The 24,138-nt window shown below is 44.7% G+C and overlaps 1 protein-coding gene across 1 annotated transcript in view; it reads left to right on the top strand.

Annotated features, from left to right (window-relative positions):
• The window catches only part of GRAP (GRB2 related adaptor protein), a 426,467-nt gene that overhangs the window by 61,367 nt on the left and 340,962 nt on the right, over positions 1-24,138 (top strand). The window lies entirely within an intron of this gene.

Consider the following 24,138-nt stretch of genomic DNA (forward strand, 5'->3'; position numbering starts at 1 on the left):
TTTCAATGCAAACCAGCTGAAAATCACACAGGAGAAATACTCTATTTAGAATGTTCTGAAGACATTGTCCGCAAAGTAAACATACACAAATAAAGCTGTTAAAATGGTGAATTCGATTATTTTTTATAACAACACGTGTAGATGTAAAATTATGAATTATTGCAAAACATTTAACATACTAAAGCAGGATTAAAGCATTTTTTAATCACTGTAGAGCCCCTTGCAGCGTTCTCCAAAACAAGTGATACCGTGGGCACACTTGAAAGATTGAACGGCTAAATTTAAGGACCTCTTTTAGTGTTAAATTACAGTTTTCTTCTCATGATTGCTTCATATGAAACATATTTATAATCAATTAATGTTCTAGTATTAGTTCAGAACGGATTAATTTTTTTAAGTAAATGTTGTAAGCATTTGTACAGTTGGTTCCCAAACTTGCAATGCTTTCAAATCACTTTTGGACTCTAGAATACCTTTACTTTTCAGGTGTGTCCACGTTATTACTTATATTGAGACAGAGCTCTAAGGGGCTCTACAACGATTAAGAAAATTGCTTTAATTCTTGTGGGTTAGATGATTTGTAATAATTCATATTTATGGGAGAAGCAAGTTTAACACCTTGGCTGCGGACGGAATTCCGCGCCGGTGCTGGACATTCCGATCACGGGCGTGGTCATGACGGCTCCCGGCCGTCATCAGCACACGCCCACCGTGACGCATGACGACCGGGTGCCATCATCAGCACCGAAGAGGTTAAGTTAACTCCTTCAGGATTGTTGACATGTGCCATTGGGTGGCAATCACATCATCAACTTTGAGATCATAATTATTTAAGGACTTGCAGCTAGATTCATCAAGCTTAATTGCGCTCGCAAAGGGCTAGATTCTGAGAATCTGGCCCTTTGCGAGTGCAATTTTTGCATTTGGGATTCATCATCCCAAATGAAAAATTCGCTAATAAAGAATTCCCACATTTGCGAGGAATTGCATTTAAGGAATCTCTATTTGAGATTCCTTAAATGCAATTCATGAACCATTTTGAAATTTCGAAATCGCAATTTAGGACCGCTATTTACCACGAAGTCAAACCTCGTGGTAAATAGCGAAAACTTAGAAAAATGCATTTAAATGCATTTTTCTAAGTTGCATGTTACACACACACATGTCCTTTGGACATGTGTGTGCACAACATCAGTGTAAATTCACATTTCAGTGGTGATACAGGGTGTCCTTTGGACAACCCTGCACCCTTGAAATCGCATCCTTATTTGCGATTAGCAATTTGCTAATCGCAAATAAGGAATGTGCAGGAATCGCAATTTATTTAGCGATTCCTACATGAATCCCGTTTTGCAAGTCCTTAATAGCGATTCCTTATGAATCGCTATTACAGACTCGCAAAACGGCCCTTTGATGAATCTAGCTGTTGGTGTCCAATTTGTACTGTTGCTATTTGGTGGGATAAGAATACAATCTGCGGTAACTTGATATGGATGTGTTATTAACTTGGTAAATATATAGGTAGCTATATGGCTTGGTGCCGTGTTGGGTGCATGTTTTTTATCTGGAGTTTTGTCTTGTATTTATTCTTGATGTGTGACTATTTGCTGTAGCATTGAGGTGGCAAAAGCTGTAGACCTCATTAAAAGTCATCCTCTAAATTGGGATGGTCATAAAAGACTTGAAGTTATCATTACTTGAGTCTGGGTGATATTAACACTGCATTTACCAGCCATTACGAAAACGAGGCTTGAATAGGGAATCAGACTTATTGGGTCATTTGCAGCATGTTCTTCCCGAGTTGCAGACTCTTTCTGTGCAGAAATGTAACCTGCTTAGCACTTGTGGCCTTTGTGACGGTAAAGCAAGTGATAATACTAGGTGCGGTTTTTCCAGGTGTGGTAATACTGCCTGGTAATACACCACAAATTAACACTTGTAATCATGTGGAACGATATTCGCACACAATAATTCGACTCTGCACCACTTGTAATGTAGGTTAAGTAGATGTTGTTGCCCTTTGTGATCTGTTGGATGAAGAGTTGTCATGTAGAAGAGAGGTTCAAAGGGGATACAGTGAAAGCCTCACAGTTGCAGTCAAACAACACCCATAGTAGTTATTAGGTTGAGTTCTGAACATAAAGAGAATACCTTGATACATTTACAATTTTTAGATGTTTTATGTGGTGCTAATATTATAGCCTTATAGCCCGCCGTAGCGGGCTATACCGGCTATTAAAGGCCTGCTGAATCGTTCGGCGAGGGACTTTAACGAAACAGCGGGACTTTAATAGCCGTATAGCCCTGCTACGAAGGGCTATAAGGCTATTAGAACATTCTGCCACTAGAGGGCAGAATTTTCTAACAAATTAAACAAAGGGTTCTCGAAGCTCGAGGGGATATAAATCCCCTCGAACTTCGAGAAGCCTTTGTAGAACATTGGAATGTTGCTCTGCGGGCCTTTACCGGCCCGTAGAAGCAGGGAGCACTCCATTGTCTGCAATGGAGCTCCCAACATTCCAATGTTCTAATAGGGTATGGAGGCTGATACTGTTGGTGAGATGGTTCCTGGGACTTGGAGGATATGAAGCCTGGGGTTGGTGGTGAGATGGGGCCTGCGGCTAGTGAATAAGAAGCATTAGGCTGGTGGTGAGATGGACCCTCTGGCTGGTGGTAAGATAGACCCTGGGGTTGGTGGGAATGGCCCCATGGGTTACCGGACATGAGCATGACTAAATGATTGGGCTCTCCAGCTAAATATGATGCTGAAAGAGTCACAGAGTGCCCTGAAGCAGCTGTAAAGTAAATTTGAACATTGGAATTTTGGTAGCTCCATTGAAAACAATGGAGTGCTCCAGGCTTATAATGGCTGGTATAAGCCTGGAGCTCCAAGAGTCCAATCTTTCTTTGTTCACAGCTCTGAGCTCTGGCTGTGAACAACGGCTTCAGGTAGCCTGAGGGGATTCAATCCCCTCACGATCCCATAAGGCTTTGATTTTTTTTTGTTAGAACATTCTGCCCTCTAGTGGCAGAATGTTGTAATAGCCTTATAGCCCTTCGTAGCTGGGCTATACCGGCTATTAAAGTCCCTCTCCCTTGTTAAACGCTGGAGAGGGCATTTAATAGCCGGTATAGCCCTCTACAGCGGGCTATAAGGCTATATTACGGCAGGGTCCATCTTTCCACCAGCTCCAAACCCTAAGATGATTCAGCATTTTCTGACTCAATCCTTGAAGTCCTAGGCATCGGCAGACTGCCCGGTGCCGTACTGTTGAGCCCACTCCATTATCGCTTCTTACAATCAGTAGTAAGGGCTTTAAGTGGGAAAAAAACGGTGCTCGGGGTGGCCCCAAAAGGAGTGTGGCCTAGGAAGACTATCTAAGCAATCTTCATAGGAGGCCTGGCTTATGTATGTAGTAAGGGTGCAGGTTTATACATAAGAAATAAACTCATGTTCTTCATAAGTAAAGTTTTACTGGCTAAAGAACAAATAAGAATAAGATATTTAATGAACAGATTCTCTAACATCATTAACTTCATCCATAAGCGATACACTAATTGTAAACAGCAGTATCCACATGTGTTGCTTCATCCCCTTGTCACCTTGGAGAGTTCTGGTGACGTTGTGTTGGATACAGGCAGGCTGATCAGCTATTTCGTGCCTACAGACAGCTTTAGACCTATTGTAAACAATACTTTAGAGCTATCGTGGAAATACATAATAGAGCGGGCTTGGGTCAGCCTGTTGCTCATGATTGAATGGCTTTCTAAACTATCAGCTCTTGATTTGATGGATTTTCTTCCATATTCTTCTTTTTGTCCCACCCCTGGAGCATCAAAGCTCTACCATCCTTTTAACTGGATGAGTTGTATCTATCTACTGGGGATATGAGGGATCTACATTTTCATTTCATTTTGGTTTTCTTGTCTTTTTGCCAATTTTAATGCAAACAAGTATTGACAAAGCTTATCGTTTGGCTTTGCCAATGCTTGTTTCTCCAGCCAGAGAATTGAAGAAATAGAGGGCCCCATTGAGACCCACCTCAATTTTCATTTGTTTGGTGTGCCAGGGCAGAACCCTGGCAGGCTCTGGCCCACTCATAGCACTAAAACCTGATATGCATAATTGAGTCTCATGACACTTTCAACCCCAGCAGTAAATTAGAACCCAATTTACTCCTGTTTGCGTAACTGTAGGCCAGCTTGAAGCTGATTAACGATTCACCTAAATTGTGTTTAGACCTCAAGAAGCAGTTATTCTGGTATGATACTTGGAAGAAGATAGTTTACTGATAGAAGTTGATTTGTTAACAGAATGCCACTGAGCAAAAATGCAGGAGAACTTTAAATAAATAAAGATCCATACACTCTCTCTGAAAGGGTTACACTGTGCTAAAGGGCTTCCCTTCCCGTCTGGCACCTAAACCCTACTTCCTGTTTTTTCAGTTCAAGTTCTTGTTTCGTTTCCCTTTCTTGTGTGACTCTTGGCTCATTGCCTCCTGTGTTAGTATTGTTCCAATAATATATGCAGTGGCTCCTAAGAAATACAGAAAGATAAATATCCCTTACCAGGTAATTAACTTTCAGAATTAAATTGTAATTAAACTCTCTGGGGCCTATTCACAAACTACATTTTGTAGTAAGTTTAGTAGTAAAACAACAGTACTAGTCACAAACTAGAAAATGCTATTCACAAACCTACATGCGGAGGTCTCTACCTTCTCATCGCCTTTCATTTGAGTGGCGAGATCTCTGTCCCAACTGTGGAGATCTCTGCACATGTACATCGATGGTTGAGTAGTAAATGTGGGAGGGATACAGAGAGTGGCTTGAAAGTGGGGAATGCTTACTAGTAAATTTTGGTAGGAGTAATAAGGGTTTAAGGGAGGGGTAAGGAGGGGTTTAAGGAGGGAATGCACCCACCCACAAAAGAGTAAGCCAGTCCTTTTCACAAACTGCACATCTCAAGTCACTATGGCAAAAAAGGAATAAAAAACAATACTAAATATTTCCCAGTTCAGGCCTGGTGTAAGTCCAGCTTTACACATGGCCAGCCACTGGAACTGCAACAACCTCTCATGTAAAAAAATAGGAGGCAGGCACTTATAAAATAACACCCAGTAGGAAAAAATGTAAAGGTGATTATTTGCATTTGATTTCTTAAAACTATACATACAGGTAATTTAATGTCAGTATGTATACATATATGGATACAAAATAATTATTATGCGATTATAAAATATTTTGAAACCCTTTTAAATTTAAAAATACATGCAACTTAATATACCTAAAGAAATTACATTAATTTAAACTAATCCTATACATAACAGTTAGTAATTTTTACTATTAGGTAAATATATAACTTTTACTTCAGGCAGGTGATTTCAATAAATCGTTTTGAAAACATAATTTATATTTCATTTAATGTATTTAAATTATGTAATATTTAATTCAAAATTAAATCCAAGTGCTGTTGCATTTTGTAGCGTTTTTATTTTGTTCTATATTTAAAATAAATATATAAAAATAGATGACATTAACATTTGCCAGAAAGATATTTTAGTACATTTTTTGCTTAAGTTTAAAAAATGTTTTTACTTTTCCCTATACTTTACCAGAGGTAGATCTTCACCCTGGTGGACGATATCTCTGCCTATGTGAGAAAAGTTACCAATAGTTATGTAAGGTGCCACCCCTGAATTCTAGAGGTGGGGACATGCAAGTATACACTTTGTACTAAATTTACACTTGGAAATGGGGAATAGCTAGAAGTAGTAAATTTGCCACAAAGTGTAAGAGTAAATTTGCACTTGCACATTTACTCACTGATAAGTTTACTTTTGTGAATAGGCCCCTCCATGTCTTGTTTGAGCAGCCCATGTTCTCTGCTGGACAGAGCTATACAACTTCTCCTACAGTGCATAAACAATGACAGGTGTGTACTTGACTGAGCGCTCTAATGATTGCTTGCATGAGTTTCTGTTTGGCTATATGCATGACCAGGTCTTAAGCTTAGGTATCCTAACCCTCACTAATTTTCGTAAAAGTAAATGTATTGAAAGAACCATTTGTTTCTACAAAAAGGGCAAACAAGTCTATATGCAGTATTCAAGAGAAGCATCTTTCATAAGGGAAAATCATTTTATATCCATTGTAGCGCCGAATGCTCCTTTCTTCCTGAAATAATTTTCTTTTAAAATAAAGGCAGGGTGTTTTTGGCTTTGTATGTTTGCCTCTAATGATAGTTAGAGATACATATTATGTGGCTTCTTTGGTATATTAAGCTATTGCTAGCAGTTATTTAATACATTTTACTGTTACACTCTGTTAACGTGTGTGACAACACCATTTTATGTATTAGAAAGTTTGTATTTTCTTTAGGGAAGGGCAAACCTTTACTAAGTAAGAAGCACCTGCGGGTAAATAACTTTGGATGTATTTAAATGAGGTCAGTGGGGTAGCATGTGACATTGACAAAGCCTCCGGATGTGGGTAAAACCTTGCTGTTTTTGGTTACTGCCTGCTACTTTATACTTATTCGTACTTTGTGCCTGCCCCATGAAAGAACCTTTATTTGTGCTGTGGGCTAGAAATGGGACTTATAAATTCTGGAATCTATGGGCCTGAGGTGCATACAGGCAGGTCGAAAAAAATGCATACAGTTGTGCATTGACATTGTGGACCTATGTGCTAAGATGCCTCTTCACAAAATGTACATTGGTCGAGGATCCTAGAACGCCTTACCCAATGAACAGGCAGTGGCGGGGGGGGGGGGGGAGGAGAGTGCGGGAGGATTGGTAGGGGGGCTGGGGTGGTTGCAGCATGAAGTTGTCATCTGAAGACTTCCTCCATATATTAATGTGTTTAAATAAAGACTGGCCACCGTTGGCCAATGTGGTGTCCTCACATAACCAAGGGTTGTAGTGAGACTCCAATTACTTACGAGTAAGGTTTGCTAATAGGGCCCTCTTTTATTTTGGTCCCCCAGCCCATCCTATGTTTTTGTCCCAGTCCGACCTAGCTCCTTACCCTAGTTCTCCTTGTCTCAGTCATTACTATCGAGCTGGATTCTTCTACAGTAGTAGTGACTGGGGTAAGGAAAAGGGACTTAGAGGAAAAGACACACATACACCCACCTTACTCATGCGCACACACATACACACACACCACATATGCACACACATACACACCTTATGCATGCGCACACACACCACACATGCGTACACACATACACACACCACAAATGCGCACACACACCACACATGTGAATACATGAACACACACATACACACACCTCACGCAAGCGCACACACAGGTTCTCATATGGCCTCCGTAGAGGAAATATCTCCTCTCTTTTTCTTTCCTTTAAGGAGGTCATATGCAAATCTGGCAAAAAGACTGATCACTCTCTTACTCAATAACATTTCTTATGGTGTTTCTCAGATGAGTTTTTCCAAGAAGTCTCTAATTAGGATTTAACTCCTGAATGGAGAACTCAAGGATGAAGCAACTAAATGTTTAGGTCTAGCCTTGCGCAAGGCGCATGCGCTGCTTTGCGAGGCATGCTGTATCTGGTATGTGTGGTTGAAGAACCGCCCATCTTTTCTATTGGCTTCTGTTAGTGCCCTTCTTAAATGCATGCTTTTGTTTGATGGATATGGTAAATTAGTCCTGCCTTTTAGCTTTTTGGACCCTCCCAGGCGACTGCCCCGGTTAGTGTGGCATTACTCTGTTTTTTATATATATTGGTTCCTGCACACTCTTTTTTCCTTTCCCCTCGCTTGTCTATCAGCACGGCTTCAAAGACGCCACGCATTATGTTTCGGACGCTTTGATATTAGGGCCACCTCCGCTTTCCCTTCCATCGCTGCCTATTTGTTTGTGGCTTTCCCGGACCCTCCTCGCGCTTGGAGTCCTCCCCACCCTCCATCAATACACACAGCTGTGGGTTTCTCACAGCAAAGAGACCTTGCACTGCAAATCCCCCCCCCAGCACCAGCGCCCCCGCTGCCTGCCTCTCTTTACTCCAGCACCTGCAGCATGTGCAGGTCGTTTGCCCCTTGTTTCCCATGTCCTTGTGTTCAACTGATGAATAGGTCTGTGAAGCTTCATGCATGTCGAAGGCCACTGTTTACAATAATGTCTCTTCACTCACTCTCTCCTTTTGCCTCTTTCCCCCTCACAATACTGCCTGATAGCCCTCACACTCCTCTTTATGCAACGCCACTCCAGAGTTATTCCACTCCACCCATCGCCACTCCAAGCAGTCACACTCAAGGCAATGCCACTCTACGCAGCGCCATGCAACGCCACTCCACTCCATGCAGCATCACTTTATGCAGTGCCACTCTGCTCCATGCAGTGCCACTCCACGCAACACCATTCCACTCCACACCGCAGTGCTCCATGATGCTGTCATGCCACTCCATGCTACTGCACGCCACTCTAAGCAAGCCCACTCTGCCACGCCACTCCCTGCCACTCCACCCTACTACACACCACTCTATGCAAGACCACTCCACTCTACGCAACACCACACAGCACATTGTAATTTACGATACCAATATCTCCAACTCAGACAAATGCGAGACCAATTGCATTTTCAATGCTTGTTGAGTAATGTCATAGTTATGACATTCCGTTTTACAGGAAACTGAAATGATTTTCGTGGGAAAAAATAAGAGACCAGGGTTACAGGCATGCAACCGTTTGTCCCATGAAACGCCTCAATCATCTTTTGAGTGCATGTCAGCCTAAACAAAAGGCAGCCCTCTTCTGTCTAAGAGAGTTCATTAATCGAGCTCTTGTTGTTCCTTAACTGAGTGGTTTCACTCACGTTTTTTTTTTACAGGCAAGTACTATTAAATCGCTAAAAGAACTGAAGTGTTTACTGTGTATTCATCAGTGATGCTCAGGTACTTATTCCACGTATAATCCCCAAACTCTGATCGATGTCTGTGAACTAGACGCGCATTAACGAGCAATGAAAGGACAACAGTCATTGTGCTTGAGTCTTCAAGTACAACTCCAGTTTCAGACCTTCCAGGCGGGCCATTAGGTTGCCACTGTCCCCCTTGCACCAGTATGCCCTTTTCTAGTAACCCTACTGCCTGTGCCGTGGATTGGGATTTTTCCTAGAAATGAGGCTGACTTCCCCCGTGTTTGCTATGAGGTTAGTGAATGCTGATCAAGGGTATACAACTGACAACTTTGCGTCAGTGCTTAATTTGTAAAAAATACAGGGCGGGACTGCATCAGCAGCCCATTGCATCTTACACCACCCATTGCCAATTCCAGCGCTGCCAATGACAGTACCAACACAGCAAACAAGCATTTGCAATGCAATAGGTCTCGCATTCATTAAGTTTGAGCTATTGGCGTTGCTAAATATCGCAACACCAATTGCAACAAAAGTCTATAAATTGTAGGTAAACATTTTTTTAATTTTTTTTTGTAGCAATGATGGCATGCTGCGCTTTAGATGAATATGTTTAAAAGTAAAGTGCACCATACTGTGATTGCTACAATAGTTAATTGAGGATGTGTTAACAATTGATGTGTGCACTGATGGCTGGTGGTGCATGTGCCTGTAGAAAATGTGCACTGATGGCTGGTGGTGTGTGTGCCTGGTGGAAGTGTGCACTGCCGGCTGGTGGTGTGTGTGCATGGTGGAAGCGTGCACTGATGGCTAGTGGTGTGTATGCCTGGTGAAAGCGTGCACTGACGGCTGGTGGTGTGTGTGTGCCTGGTGAAAGCGTGCACTGATGGCTGGTGGTGTGTGTGAGCCTGGTGAAAGCATGCACTGACGGCTGGTGGTGTGTGTGTGCCTGGTGAAAGCGTGCACTGACGTCTGGTGGTGTGTGCCTGGTGAAAGCGTGCACTGACGGCTGGTGGTGTTTGTGCCCGGTGAAAGCGTGCACTGACGGCTGGTGGTGTTTGTGCCCGATGAAAGCGTGCACTGACGACTGATGGTGTCTGTGCCTGGTGAAAAAGTGCACTGACGGTGTGGTTGAAAGTGTGGTTGTGTGTGTGTGGTTGTATGTGTGGTTGTATTTGTGGTTGTATTTGTGGTTGTGTGTGTGGTTGTGTGTGTGGTTGTGGTTGTGTGTGGTTGTGTGGGTGCGGTCGTATGTGTGGTTGTGTGTGTGGTTGTGTGTGTACTGTATTGAATGGCAGCTCTACATGTAGACATCATATTTAATAACGGCTTTCAATATTTCCCAGAATTAAAACAAGAAAGTATTTCGTACAAGTGAAAGACTATGTTAAACAAGTTTGAGCCATTGCCATTATAAATGACAAGGCCTTTTATTTATGTGTTGTGTTCTAAAACATAAACAAAAGGCATTGTTATTCACAATACTAATACCTAAACTTTTGCAAATGCAAGACTTATTGCATTGCAATAAAGGGCCTTCAAGACCGCTTGTTAAATTGTAAGTATCAGAGGAAGAGACCGGCCTGCGACATCTTCAAAGTAGTGATAAATAGTGCAGTGAATAAGATGTGTTAGTGTTGTAAATTACACAGACACAAAGTGTGAAGTGAGAGTTACATATGATCTAGAGGTGGTGGTACTTGTGGTACTGGTAGTACTGGTGATGGTGGTGTTATTAGTGGTGGTGGTACTGGTAGTATTGGTAGTGGTGGTACTGGCAGTGGTAGTATTGGTGATGGTGGTCCTGGTTGTACTGGTGTTGGTGGTACTGGTAGTATTGGTGGTGGTGGTAGTGGTAGCAGTAGTATTGGTGGTGGTGGTGGTGGTACTGGTGGCAGTAGTACTGGTGGTGGTGGTGGTGGTAGTACTGGTAGTGGTAGTATTGGTGGTGGTGGTACTGGTAGTGGTAGTACTGGTGGTGGTGGTACTGGTGGCGGTGGTACTGGTAGTGGTAGTACTGGTGGTGGTGGTACTGGTAGTATTGGTGGTGGTGGTACAGGTGGTGGTAGTACTGGTGGTGGGGGTAGTACTGGTAGTGGTAGTATTGGTGGTGGTGGTACTGGCAGTGGTAGTATTGGTGGTGGTGGTACTGGTAGTGGTTGTACTGGTGGTGGTGGTACTGCTAGCGGTAGTATTGGTGGTGGTGGTACTGGTAGCAGTAGTATTCGTGGTGGTGGTGCTGGTGGCGGTAGTACTGGTGGTGGTGGTAGTACTGGTAGTGGTAGTATTGGTGGTGGTGGTACTAGTAGTGGTATTACTGGTGGTGGTAGTACTGGTGGTGGTGGTACTGGTAGTGGTAGTATTGGTGGGGGTGGTACTGGTAGTGGTAGTACTGGTGGCGGTAGTACTGTTGGTGGTAGTACTGGTGGTGGTGGTAGTGGTAGTATTGGTGGTGGTGGTACTGGTACTGGTAGTGGTAGCACTGGTGGTGGTACTGGTAGTGGTAATATTGGTGGTGGTGGTACTGGTAGTGGTAGTACTGGTGGTGGTAGTACTGTTGGTAGTAGTACTGGTGGTAGTACTGGTGGTGGTAGTATTGGTGGTGGTGGTACTGGTAGTGGTAGTATTGGTGGTGGTGGCAGAAGCAGAGACAGAGGCAACATGAGGAATCCTTAAGGAGGGACAAGATGGGGAGCTGTAGAAAGGCACGAAAGGCGCATGCGAGGGAAGGGAGGCTGTGAGGGAGAAGAGCCTCGCAGGGCCCACTTAGAGGAGCGGTTAAAAAAACAGCGCCTCTGGCTCTGGTGAACGGGAGTGGAACCATGAACACAAGTCCTGAGTCAGTGAAACAAGGAGGAGGTGCAAGGCAGAGGGAAAAGAAGGGAGAGCAATTAACTAACGAAGTGGGAAGGACGAAAGGCAAGAATAGTGGGTATGTGTAGATCTTCACCATAGGTGACAAGTGGCCCATGTCATTCGTTATATTTTCCGTCAGTCGTGGCTTTCAGGTACTGGCAAGTTGCATTCTGGGACTTGTAGTTTTTACCCGAGGCCTGCAGTGGTGCGAGGTAACTAGGACATTTTATGGTTGGACTGAGACTGAAAGAGCCCTGTATAGGTGATTACAGAGCAACGGCGAAACTCAAAATGGAGCCCCACCTTCCGACATTTTGTGAGGCTAAATGCCCGACTCCGGCCACTCCTACCCTTCAGGGCCCGAAGAGGCGTACCTTACTCAGCTAGGAAACGGCAATAAAAGAAGAGGGACAGTAACATCAAAGAGTGAGGCCGAGACGAGGAGCAAGAATGAAAGAGAGGACTTGGTTCCCTAGGGAGGCGTGAGGTTCAGCAGAGGAGAGGACAAGGGAAGGTTAACACTCTAGAGGGTGCGCATTGATCCGAGGGAGTGGTTGAGACCAGGAAATAGGTGGGTCGAGCAGATTGGTGAGAGAAGAGAGGCAGGCATCAATGGTGACGGGGTTGAAATGGATGTTAACAGAAAAACAGGGAGACTGGGAGATGGTGAAAAGGTGCGAGAAGGGGATCAAGTGGTAAAAGTAAAGACGGAGAGCTGTGTCGGGAAAGGAGGGACATGTGCTATGTTAATACAGGGGGAGAGATGGGAAAAGGGGCATAAGGGGGGGTGCCAGACAGCTAATCCCATGGAGCCCTGGGAGAGAGGAGAAGAGCACAGCGTACTAAAAGCAGGACTTGGGGGACTATCAGGTGAGGGAGGGGGTGCGGGAAGAGGAGAGACAGCACAGCCACTGTAGGCAGCCAGAGGATGAGACAGCACGAGGAGTGAAAGATAGATGGCGAGATGCAGCCAAACAGACAAAATAAGATAGGAATATACGACTATTGTGAATAGAGCGAGTTCAGAAGAAATCGACGACAGGCAATCAACAGTCATGAAAGTAGACAATAGGAGAGCGACAGAAGCAGGGAGGGAGACAAGTGGACGTGAAAGGGAGACAATAGGCAGGAAGAGCAGGAGAGCGCATGGAGAGAGGCAGTCACAGGAAAGGAGACAGATGGATAGTGGCAGGCAGAGGCATGACACTAGACGGGGGGACAGGTAAAGCAGCAGGCAGAGAGTGTCGTATAAAGAGACAGAAGACAGCAGGCACAGTCAACAGCCAGGCAAAGACAGGATAGCGGCAAAGAGACAGCCAGGGAAAATGACTGACAGGAAAAAGACAAACCAGACGACGGACAAGAAAACATACGGAAAGGGCAGGAGCGAAGCATGGCTGATACCGAAAAGACACGCAGACGGGGAGAAAACACAGAGGAAGGCAGGAAGTGGGGCGGACAGGAAAACATACGGAAAGGGCTGAAGTGAAGCATGGCTGATACCGAAAAGACACGCAGATGGGGAGAAAGCACAGAGGAAGGCAGGAAGTGGGGCGTACAGGAAAACATATGGAAAGGGCAGAAGTGAAGCATGGCTGATACCGAAAAGACACGCAGACAGGGAGAAAGCACAGAGGAAGGCAGGAAGTGGGGCGGACAGGAAAACATACGGAAAGGGCAGAAGTGAAGCATGGCTGATACCGAAAAGACACGCAGATGGGGAGAAAGCACAGAGGAAGGCAGGAAGTGGGGCAAGAGGAGAACCCAAAAGACACAGATAGACACAAAACAAGCTCTCGGCATTGCATGGTAGGGGGTGGGGGCGGAGGAGCAGCTTCCTTTGCGTGACGGAGGCAGGGGAGCGGCTTCCTTTTAAGTCTGATGGGGCGCGGGGGAGCGGATTCCTTTGAAGTCTGATGCCGAGGCTCAGACAAATGGAATGGTGTGCGATGTGCGATGTGGCTGGGATGTGCACGCGCCCAGCTCACATGAACTGTACCGAATCCTCAGTTTGGGGAGACTTTTTGAAAGCCTTAATATAATCTCGCCCACCATCCCTACAGGATGGCTTAGACGAGACCTAAAAACCATCACAGTCCTACAAGTGTGACACTCCAGACTATTCCAGGCCCCCAAAGGTTTTAGAACGGCGCTGGTGGCATGTGTTAGTCATTTATAATGTACTTGCAATTAATAAACATCTGTTGTTTTGCTAATTTCTAATTTAGACAATCATCACCACCATAAGTGCCAGGGTTGGCAATTAAGTGCTGGTGCACTGGAAACCACCAGCTCAAATTAAGCACTGCTTTGCGTCCAGAAGCGCAACTCCATGGGCATTTCATTGGCAAGTCCCATGTTGTAATCCCTTTTCAACCACTTAAGGTACTTTCTTTACCAATCTGTTCTCCAGGGTGAGAAATTAGTGACTACTCTTTACTTGTATCTCAGTTTGCGTTATGGCTGTATGGTCCCCCCACTTTTCAAAGTGGGGAAGTTGAGCTTCCTGTAGCAGTTCTTCTGTCTACCAAGTGAACATTGATTGGATGATGTTCATTGTCTGACTAACTGCCTGATTGACAGCATTCATACCTCATTGGGTCACTTTGTGGTTGTCTTAAAACTGTCCAAACAAGCAGTTAGGTTTTCTTCTTTTTACTCAAACTTGTCAGTGAAGTTGAGAGCCTTAAGTCTAAAATGAGTCAGTTCAAAATCAAGGGAAACCTATGCTGGCCCCGCACTGTAATGTAGCGTGTGATTGCCTAGGTGTCCGCTGATGTAAACATTTGAAGGTCAAACACATTTATTTATTTATTTATTTATTTATTTATTCAAAGTTGTATATAGCGCGAACAAGATCCTTACAGATATCAGAGCGCTTCACAAAGACAGGGTAGGGGCAATAGGGCTGAACAGAGATAGTGGGAGCAGTATAATAGTCACTAACATGGTAGGATAATAATAACATAAATAAATCATATCAATATACAATCAGGTAAAAAAGTAATATAAGACGGCACAAGTCATTGATCCCACTACAGAGGTGTTCAGGTACACCTTGGGTGTGTGGATGACTTATACCAATGTTTTAGTATAGAGAGAACACTGAGTGGGGGCATCAGGAGAGTGAATCAGTAAACCAGCGTGTATCATATATTGGTCGATAGTAAGAGAGTAGCGTAGTAGTGTCCCCATCAAGTAGAAGTATAGTGCCAAAGGACAAGGTGAACAGTGATACAGAGCAATGCAGAGTCTCTGATCCAGCACCTATAAGGTTCAAGAGATCTTGGCCAGAAGGATGGTTTTCACCTCCTTCTTGAAGAGTGCAGTGGAGGAGATAAGCCTGGTTTCAGGAGGGAGCGCATTCCAGATCCTGGGTGCCATTCCTGAGAAGGAGCGCTTGTATGTTTTTTCCTTCCGGAATCTACGAGGTTTCAGGAGTAGATTTTTTGTACTTCTATTGGATCTCGAACCTCCTGATATAGACAACTTTTGAGCCAGGTAGTTGGGTGCATTGTGGTGCACGGCCGAGTGTGTCATAACTGCAATTTTTAGCTGTATTCTGGCTTCAAAAGGCAGCCATTTTAGGGACTTTAAGTCTGGGGATATATGCGAATGTTTCCTTGAGCCAGTAATGAGTCTCGCGGCAGCGTTCAGGGAGGCTCTTAAGGGAGCTGTTGTGGATAGCGGGAGTCCGCTGAGGGCCACAATTCCGTAGTCTATTCGAGGGATGACTAAAGCTTGTACAGCAGTTTGGAAGTCTTCGGCAGGGAGGAAGGGTTTAATTTTCCTCAGTGTGTTGATTTGGAAATTAGCTGCTTTTGTGGCTTTGCTAACGTGCTGCTGCATGTCGAGCTTGGCGTCGAGTGTGATGCCTAGGGATGACCACATGACCTTAAACACATTGTGCATAGTTACAGGTAGCTGGGGTGGGCTCTGCGAGGGTCTGAGGCATTGTCTCGTCTGCCCAGCCAGCGATATCCCAGGTTCACAAATTATGCATACATTAGTGTCAGCGATGACAGGATTTAGGAGCATTACGGTACTCCAGTAGTCAGCGTCGGATTGGTAACGGGGGCACTCGGGCAATGCCCGAGAGCCCGGGGTCCGAGTTCCAGCTCAGGGCTGTTTTTGAGCAGCCTGGGGCCGATTTGGGTGGAGTGTCTGTTGTTGGACTATACCGCCAGCAGTCCAGGGTGTGTCTGAGTGGCCTTTCTGGAGGGAGACGGGCGCTCATTACCTCCTGTATAGCAGCAACAGACACTGGTGTCACCCCCTTTCTCTCGCTGGTCCTCCCATTAATGTGTGCAGACTAAGCGGGGCAGGGGGCGTGAGCAGAAGTGGTCTCACTTGTGTTCAGGTGTGTTTCACTAGTGTAAACTGATGCGTGCATATTTTTTTTTACCCCCCCTTTTTAGGTAAAGTTACGCTGAAGCAGTGATTTGAGGGAAGGCAATTATGCAAATGTGGGCCAATTTTTTTATGCGTGCCCGGGCCGATTTTTAATCTCAATCCAACCCTGCCAGTAGTCCATCCTAAAAGTCACATCTACCCTCTACTGCCTCAGCCTACTCTTTTTGCAGTGAGGAGAGGGACAAGAGGTTTAAGGATAAGCTGAAAATAATAGGTCTTAACCACAGACTTAATCCAAGATCCAAACTATACCTAAGCAGCAATTAGATTCCCCACATGTTTTGTCTTGTTGCAAGTGCTGAAGTAAGATGTTAGGTGTGACAAGGGGGACATGCACGAGGATCTGCTCTTGGAGCCAATCATGATGGGCTATGTTTTGGAGCAAATTATCTACAAATCGTCTGGGGTTAACCAGGTCTGAATTCCCAACACTACCTGTTCTAAATCGAGGCCTAGTCTAGAATCATTAGAAAGCCTGTGATATGTCAGCCATACTTGAAAATAAGCAGACTCATGATGATTCATAGAAAGATCATATTGGACAGAGCTCCTTCCAACTCTGGCATACTTACTCTCCTTCAGCGCTACCAAGTGTGGCTTAATGGCTAGAGCGGCCGACTTTGAAGCTGGGGAACCAGGTTCGAGTCTTGGCAGGAGGCTCGAACATGCTGTGATTCTAGGCAAATCAATTAATCTCCCCGTGCCTAAAAAATAAATTAATGTGTTTGTCTGTAATGCAACTGGTGCTCATGTATAGGGCACTGATACCTTCAGGTCGAGTTTGCGCTATATAAAACTACAAAAACAAAAAAAACTCTATAGAGCCCTACTGAGCTAACATGTGCTTACGCTCTCCAACCCTAAGGAAAAGACACATGCGCACTCTCCTACAGAACAGATGGACTGAGAAAAGAGTCTGTTTGTGTATCCTTTTTCTGTTTAATCACTTACACATTCACGCAGCTGCACCACTACAGGTCCTGATGAAAGCCATGCCCACGTTTGGGTTCTAGGCTGAAACATGTTGACCACTATTTTCCACTCCACCAATGCGGTTTAAATCCATACCGCTGGTGCACTGTATTTTAATGCTGGCAGTGGGTGTATTGGAATAAAGTATACATTTGTATGCTCCCTAGCCAGTTTTAGCTTCACTACCTCACATTTGTTTTTGTTTTGCGCTGTGCCCTAACTCACACTGTTTTCTCTTCATATGTGGATTTAGAACATCCTACCAATATCTGAAAACATCCCAGAGCTCCTCCCTCTCAGAGAGGGGGTTGTACCCCTTAAAGGAACTATGTTTTTCCTTTGGGATGAGAATCCCATATGATGAAGCATGTCACCTTTGGTGAGTGAGGGATTTTGTCCTGAAAAGGAAAGTGCCCACAGTTATTGTTGTGGTGTGTAGCCATTGGTTCTGTGCTGATAGCTTGATCAATTTGTGGTAGTTGCTCGCTACACCGTTACACTGTCTTGTGAGCAGACCCAAGGGTTTCGTACTGTTTTTTGAGTAATGATTGGGGAGCAAATCCTTTGTGGTCTTACAAATTTTCCCTGAGACCCTCCTGCTTTGAACTGGTTTGGTTTGGTAGTGTTTTACTCTCCCACAGCCCTGCTAAGCTCGCCACAACATAACTTTTGCTCACTGTCCCCCAGCCCCAACAAGCCTAACAGGTACTCACTCTTCCCCAGCCCTACCAAGCCTGGCTTGTGCTCACTCTCCCACAGCACTACAGAGCCTAACATATTTTCACTCTCCACCCCCCCTACCAAGCCTGGCATGTGCTCACTCTCCAAAGCCCTATCACGTCTGGCATGTGCTCACTCATCACCAGCCCTACCAAGCATAGCATATGCTCACTTTCCACCAGCCCTATAAAGCAGACACCTGCTCACTCTCACCCAGCCGTGCTAAGTCTCACATGTGATCACACTCTTGCTGTCCTTTCAGGGTATGCGGCTGTGTTAAAACAGTCTGCAAGTTTCCAAAAGGCTCTCCCTCACTAGGTCCAAGCACCATCTTTCCAAAGTGTTTTTAAGTTTCTTCAATTAGTTTTTTTAATACAACCGCTCTACACAGCGGCTTTTCACACAGCATGGGTTATTTTACAGAAATGTTATTTATTTTAAATTTGGCTTATTACTTTTTAGTCCGATCAATTCAGTTCTTGGCCAAAACTTTATGCTGAACAACCCTGCATTGTCATGATAACAGTGTGTAAAAGCTTTCGTCTGGAAATGTAGCATTTGATTGAATCAAAAACATGGCGTCATTACCACAAAACTGTAGCCATTTGGTGATTACTGAGCAGAGGATCAGACTGTCGAGAACAGCCCTACGCTGCATTTGTCTGTCAGACTAGTCTGCAGCCTGCGAGGGAAGTGGTGAGAGGCAGCCTGGGGCTTGTCAGGCAGGCGGCGGCCATGACAGGCGGCTACTGGAAGAAACGCTCAAGAGAGGCTGCAGAGGGCGCACACTCGAAATGTTATTTTAACGTCAAAATGTGGGCCATAAGCTATTACAGCTGTCTGCAGAGGACATTAGTCTGACTAAATCTATACTACTATTATAAAGCAAGAACTTTGAACCTTTGAGGCGGGTAAACTCGGGAACCACAGCGCCAATCCACACACCCGATACATCATTGTAACCGTCAGGGTGTGCAGATGGACATAGGCTATATAAACTATCAAAATATGCGTTATTTAAAAAATGTACCTTAATAAAAAAGTAGTCCCTTCGAAGTAGCGCCGGCCGCGACCTGCGTGCTGACGTCAGGAGCGCGGGGAGGAGCGGCATCCAGGAGCGGCAGACATGGCGCGGGGGAGGAGCGGTGACGAGCGGTGGACAGGCGGTGAGGACCGGCGGACAGGCGGGAGGAGCGGTGACGAGCGGCGGAGCGGTGGAGCAGTGAACTGAGGAGCGCGGGGAAGGAGCGGCGGCTGAGGTAAGGCTCCGGGGGACCCACGGACAATGTCGGGGCAGGCGGGGGTCGGGGCAGGCGAGGGACGGGGCAGGCGGGCGGGGGTCGGGGCGGGCAGGGGTCAGGGCGGGCGGGGGCGGGGCGGGCGGGGTCAGGGCGGGCGGAGGCGGGGCGGGCGGGGTCCCGGGGTGCTGGACAATGTCGGGGCGGACGGGGGTCGGGGAAGCCTGATTGCTCCCGGACAAGGTCGGGACAGGCTGCTAGTATTTAATAATAGGGTCTCCTGGTGATGAATGCCCAGTTCAAGTACACAGAAGCAGCCGAACATCATGTTGTTACAGTTCCTGTTTGTAAGCGTCTGAAAAGGTGCTCTTTTACAGAGTTGGGCAGTTTAGCTCTCCCATGTAATATACATTTTTAGCACTAAAGACGCAAAGGCTTTAAATATAAGTTGCATTTTACTGGGATAAATGTAAAATCACGTTCGATTTTATTTTTACCGCGCTGTGATTCCACTCTAGTACCATGCAAATACGAGCAAACCCCCAAGGAATGGGAAAGTTTTATGTAGAGTCGATTTTTTTCTCTCGTAAAATCACACAGTAGTCATTATTCTATGTCAATGTATATATAAGCCTGAGGGCAGGGTGGGAAGTGCAGAAAGGGCCGAAAGGAACATATGGGAGACAAGGGGACGCTTTTTTGTATCAAGTGGGAGCATCCGCCTGATAGAACAAGCATTGGCAAAGCCAATATGTCTCAGCAATGTGAGAGCGGTTTTGTCAATGTTCACCGGACTTGCAGAAAAAGAAAGCAGCATCTTGAAAGAAAGGCAGATGGAAGGAAAGATAAATTAAAAAGAACAACATCAGAGTTGTTAATAAAGTAAATGTATTTATTTTTTTAAAACAGGAGGGAGCGCTAAATCACACGGAAAACGATCACCATAGACAGAAAGATTACTCACTACTATATTCTTGGTAACCACTGTTAGAGTGGCCATATTTTCAGGAGCAAAAACTGATATGGACACAGACATTAAATTAATGTTGGCACTGATAACAGATGCTGAACCCAACAGCACAGAACTATACTGCTAGGGTCGGACTGGCATCAAGAATAGGCCCAGGCACCTTAAAAAAGTGCCCCCCCCACTCACCGTTCACATCCTTTGGCAAAACATTTGTTGGTCAGTGTCACAGGATCCATTGCTGGAGATATATAGGGCAGATGAACAACTTGCCAATGGCCAGTTAGATCAGATGATGAACACTCATCTCACTGACCTATCTCTTGGGCCTACTGACATATAGTTTGATAGCTGATTAGTGTGCAGCATGATAGCTCCAAAAATAGTACAATTTGACAACAATCCATTGCAATTGAGCTACTGCTTTAAGTAGGATGGAAAAGATGGTTGAGGTCTCTGCAATGGTTGTGGTAAAAAAAAATGTAGCTAGGAATCCTTTATAAGAGACGCGTTAATGTAACTATGCACACTGCCTAAAACGTAAGCTTAGATCCTGTGCTCTCAAGGCGTGCCACCTAATCCGTATTTGAATGACTCTGATGTTAGTGAATCCAAATACATCCCAGAAGGAACACATAAAACAAGTCAGACCATTTGACTTTACCAATGCTTATTAGCACTGATTTTTTTATTCAATATTACATGAATGCGTATTCATCCATTCACATCTCTTTCCTCTGCAGTCTCCCTCTCTGTGTTAGTTCCTTATTCTCTTTTCTCACCACATCTCCTGAAGTCTATCTCAGGCTGCATGTCTCACACTTCATCTTCTGCCTTTTCTTTTCTCTTTGTCCTTCTGCATGCTTCCTTTTGTCACCTCCACTTCCCCATCCCACTCTTACACACACAGAAAGGCTGCATTTCTTTTCTTTCGGTGCTAATTCGGTGGTGAGGCGGAAAAAGATATTCATACTGCACCGTAGCGAGCGAGCGTAGCGAGCGAGGCCGAACCTCATAAGGAGGGTTCGGGGGGAATTCCCCCCGAGAAAATTTGGAAAAAATAGTGGAAAAATGGTGCATTTCCAAGCAAATCTGAGAAAGCAGGAAGGTTAATAAAGCAATTGTGAAAGGGCAGGGATTACATTATTAAAGAGCTGTCATATGACATACTAGGTAGCTGCTTATTCAGTATAACAACAGAGCTTCATCACAGACTTCAAGATACAATGCTGAGAACCTCACAGATTGTTTTTATTTAAACTGCAAACAACAAAACAAACAACTTTTTTGATTTAAACTGCAAACAACAAAAGAACCAACTAAACAGGTCACAAACTATCACCATTCAACAGTATGCAGTGACGAGATTCTTTACACAGTTACAGAGGCCATTATATAGTCTATTTTGGTGTTCTATAATCACATGAGTTGTTATACGAACATCACAACCCTTTATGATGTCACACCAGATTTAAAACAGCGACCTACCCTTTATACATTTTGAGAGGAGGTTGGACATTCGGGCAACATTATACAATGACAGGTACTATAGCAGTGGAAAGTAGGTCTTGTGGACGGTCACTGTCGGGGTGTAGTGCAGGTTTCACATTGCCAGTCATCGCTGTCGACTGGAAGAGCAGGTCTAGCTGGGCTTTCACTTTGGAAATCATCACAGGTGCAGAGCTTTCGCATGAACAGGCCCGGTTACAGTCATGCAAAGCCCAACTTCAGGATGTTCACCTTATTTCATAGGAGGGACCCTTATTGATGCACGATTATGGTCCAGGAAGGACCTAGGGAGCACGTCTTGGGGATTGTCTTTTATAGATGGCAATACACAATCACGTAAAAGTCACGTGCTAAGTATCATTTATGTATCAACGTTAGTACCTCAGCTTTGGCTAGAAAATATACAGTTGTGCAAGTTAGGAAAAAAGTTGTCTTGCATATTTGTGAACCGTACTAATTTAGTCAGGAGCAACTGATTATTCTGCATTACATCAATCAAGTTGAGTGCTCCCTTCAAATGTGTTTTGTGACTTTTTCAAAGTGTCTCAATTACTATAAAGGGGCAGCACACTGCTCTGTTTTAATGTATAGATAGAGCTACTGGTGTGGAATTGGAAAGACTCAGGTTCAGTCTCTTCTCAGTATTGCGTTCACAGATCAGATTGAAGTGGGTTTTTATTAGAAAATGGGTCTGCTACAATAACTGTAACATTTTAACATAATGAAACACATTATGTCAGGCATGAAAATGACAAAAACAACATCATCTATGTTAAGGGCCAATGAAACTGCATGTAACTTATTGTATCCAATATGTCTTGTTCTTCTGATTAGCTGTAAAGTAAGTGTCTTGTCTCCACCCTCCAGCTTTAGGAATGTCAGCAAAACACTTACACTGTCTGGGAAAACAATCTCACCTCCATCTTGTGTACCGGAGCAGATTTGGGGCTTCCAGAATGGAATCCAGAGGCATCCATTACATGGGCACACTTGTGTACATATTGCATGTACCAAACAAGACACAACATAAACACACACAGCATATATTTGGAATGTTAGCAGAAGGGTTAGGATTAGTGCACTGAAGCAGAACTTCACATTGGTGGGGCCTCCACTCCAGTGACACAGATAAAAAGGTCTGATCATGACTATGCATTCAACAAATACAGTATGCTGTGCCGTCGATCTACATGCTTAACCCGTGGCAGGCTGGTAGTCCACTATCAGGACAAAGAGGGCATGCTTGACATGTCCCTCCAGGTCACAGGACAGGTCCATGACCTCCATCACGTCAGGGGACAGCATAGGCCTTTATGCACTAGATTACCACAAGGCTAGGGCCAAAATTAAATAATCTCTGGGAACCCAGCTACTCACAGTCGAGTTTTCAAGATAGGCAACCTGACATACCTCACAGGGGACATTCCAGTCCCAATAACATGTTCACGCAATATTATGTTTTCCTAAATTAATATTGCTTCCTGTATGGTCTTTCCACTATGTAGTTGTAAATCTGATGTTTTGTGGATTCTAAACAAGTGCACATGTGTGTCTTAATGTATAGTCACTGGTCTAAACAAACATTATTTCTATGCACACATGCGGTAATAGCCGCTCTGCAGCCTGTAAACGGTAAACAATGTGGAGAGCTGCTGAGTGGCATGTAAACCTGATGAGGGGCCTGTAAGTCACAAGCTACAGCCCCTCTACACGAGTTCAGAACAGAAAGGATCAGCCAACCACAATACCTGAAGTGTTAGTACCTAAGGACAGCTTGGTTCCTTGGCAACACACTGAAAAGGCCTTCACACCCCTGACCCTGGCTGTCTGCAGGACACACCTGAAATAATTCCCGTGTCAGTCTTCCTCCTTTGCCTTCCCACTGCTTAACCACAATTCTAGCAGCACAGCTCAGTTCACCAGAAAACAAAACATGAAAGCAATTACAATTAATCACCTTTAACCTTCCTAACCATAGAATAATTCATCAATGCTGAAAACTCTTGCCTTTGGGATAAGTCTGTCTGCTTGTGCCTAGCTACCTAGGTGTGAGCAGGGGTTATCTTGAGTGTATATCCCCCTTACCCTGACTAGAAGCAACGGTCCCAATTTGGACAAAGGTACCTACCCCTGCCAAGTAGAGAACCCATTTCTAACAATAAAGTAACATGTCATAAATCGAAATATTCATGTGCGGCAAAAGGATCTAACACTGCTATGAACAATTTGGCCTTAGTAGCTAGCCCGCCACATAACTCAACCCTAGGGAGGAATATAGGGGTAAACATGGACTCCAATCTTTCAATCATAATCAGATTGGGTTTGTCCAATGGGTCAAAACTACAAAATGTGTCACTTCTTTCCCTCATATTGGCTATGAAGATGGCTCTACCCACCTTGCCTGAAATTCTTGGCCTGCACCACTTTTGGGAAGTGTTAGCCCCCCTTCCCTGACGCCCCCCCCCCCAACGGTTGGGTCTTGTTGCTCTCCTAACCTGAGCACAGGTATCTTGCAGAGCTGCCAAGTTTTCCGGGTCCATCCGTGTTGTGCTGCTCCAGTCCACGTTTTTTCCTGGAATTCTAGG

The sequence above is a fragment of the Lissotriton helveticus genome, chromosome 10 (genome assembly GCF_964261635.1).
Source record: "Lissotriton helveticus chromosome 10, aLisHel1.1, whole genome shotgun sequence".
Classification (NCBI taxonomy): domain Eukaryota; kingdom Metazoa; phylum Chordata; class Amphibia; order Caudata; family Salamandridae; genus Lissotriton; species Lissotriton helveticus.